Genomic DNA, 2,517 nt, shown 5'->3' on the forward strand with positions numbered 1-2,517 from the left:
TGTTGGACAGTTAAGGGGGCGTTTTGGATGATGTGAAGCAGTTACAAGGCAGTTTTGGACACTTGAAGCCTGCACAAACAAGTGGAAATCAGATGGCATGCATGCATGTAGCAGTTGCACTTGGTTTTACAAACTCGCGACACCTGTCCTAGGCAGTTACTTGGATTTTTATATATATATTCATTAAGTACGCCCTTGTATAAATTTATATATATATTCACAAGCTAGATCCAGCCGTCGGATACTTCCGCACTTAAAAAATCACATTCAAGAGCCCAATTGCTTCTACCAAGTTGAGAAAAAGGTTGTTATAGCTAACTACTATAATGGCAAGCTTGTGATTTTAAAAAAATAATAATAATTGTTGTGAAAAAGTAAAAATTTACGATAAAAAGTAAATACTCCAAAACTCAAAATATATCAAACTCTACACTTTATAATATTTTTCTCTCAACTCAATTGTATTTTTCATCACAAATGAAGACCTATTTATAGATCCATATTTGAGATTAGTCCAAAAATTAATACATCATCATCTATATCATCACACACTAATTTTCCACATTTTACAACTCAATATTCAACATTCAACATTCAATATTCAATATTCAACATAATAATAATAATATATTTTTCAACACTCCCCCTTGTGATGATGATCGTGATATGATGACTGTATTCATTACGTGTTTTATACTGCCTCGTTAAAAACCTTACTAGGAAAAATCCAGTGGGATAAAAACCATAGCAAGGAAAAAAGAGTGCAGCCACGTAAACTCCTCCTCATGTTAACACAAGTGATTCTTCACATATTCCGTAGATTGCACATCCCAATGTTATATATATGTTTTCTGAATATTGTCGCAGAAAGTGCCTTTGTGAAGAGATATGATGAGTTCTCACTTGATTGAATGTAACAGATATTAATATCTTTGTTCTTCTCAAGTTCTTGAGTGTAGGCAAAGAACTTTGGGGGGATATGTTTGGTCCTGTCACTTTTGATGTATCCTTCTTTCATTTGAGTAATACATGCAGCATTATCTTCATACAGCGTCACAGGCTTCTTGTCTACTGATAATCCACAAGAAATTTGGATATGTTGTGTCATTGATTTTAGCCAAACACATTCACGGCTTGCTTCATGTAACACAATAATCTCAGCGTGATTTGATGAAGTTGTTACGAGTGTTTGTTTCTGTGAATGCCAAGAAATTATGGTGCCTCCACGAGTAAATACATATCCGATTTGGGAACGTGCCTTATGTGGATCAGATAAATATCCAGCATCAGCATAACCAATGATACTTTGATTGGTGTCTTTTGAGTACAAAAGTCCCAAATCTGTCGTTCCTCGTAGATAGCGGAATATATGTTTAATTCTGTTTCAGTGCCTCTTTGTTGGATATGAACTGAATCTTGCCAATAAATTTACAGCAAAAGATATATCAGGTCTAGTGCAATTTGCAAGATACATAAGGGCACCAATGACACTTAGATATGGTACTTCTGGACCAAGAACAACTTCATTATCTTGACATGGACGAAATGGATCCTTTTCTATGTTTAATTATCTTACAACCATTGGAGTACTTAATGGATTTGATTTATCCATATTAAAACGTTTAAGGATCTTTTCATATAATTTGCCCGATGAACAAAAATTCCATATCCTTTTTGTTCGATTTGCAAACCCAGACAGTACTTGGTTTTTCCAAGATTCTTTATTTCGAATTCTTCCTTCAAGTATATCATAACTTCTTGAATTTCTTTATTTGTTCCAATGATGTTTAAATCATCAACATATACAGCAATAATTACACATCCGGATGTTGTTTTCTTGATGAAAACATAAGGGCATATTGGATCATTTACATATCTATTTTTCATCAAGTGCTCACTTAGCCGATTATACCACATTAGGCCGGATTGCTTCAACCCATATAATGATCTTTGCAATTTTACAGAATAAAATTCTCTGGGTTTTGAACTTTGTGCTTTAGGCATCTTAAATCCTTCAGGGATTTTCATGTATATATCACTATCAAGTGATCCGTATAAGTAAGCTGTAACAACATCCATAAGACATATTTCTAAATTTTCAGACACTGCCAAACTAATCAAATATTGAAACGTAATTGCATCCATAACAGGAGAATACGTTTCTTCATAATCAATTCCAGGTCTTTGAGAAAAACCTTGTGCAACAAGTCTAGCTTTATATCTTACTATTTCATTTTTCTCATTTCGCTTTTGAATAAAAACTCATTTGTATCCAACAGGTTTTACACCTTCAGGTGTGAGGACTATAGGTCCAAAAACATTACGTTTATTCAGCGAATCCAATTCAAACTGGATGACATCTTTCCATTTGGCCCAATCATGACGAGTTTTACATTCACCAAAAGATTTTGGTTCATGATCCTCATTTTCATTTATGATGTCACAAGCCACATTATAAGAAAATATCTTATCAATATCTTCTATGTCTTTTCGGTTCCATATTTTTTCAGTATTAAT

Source organism: Henckelia pumila, chromosome 4 (assembly GCF_033568475.1).
Source record: "Henckelia pumila isolate YLH828 chromosome 4, ASM3356847v2, whole genome shotgun sequence".
NCBI classification, from domain to species: Eukaryota; Viridiplantae; Streptophyta; class Magnoliopsida; order Lamiales; family Gesneriaceae; genus Henckelia; species Henckelia pumila.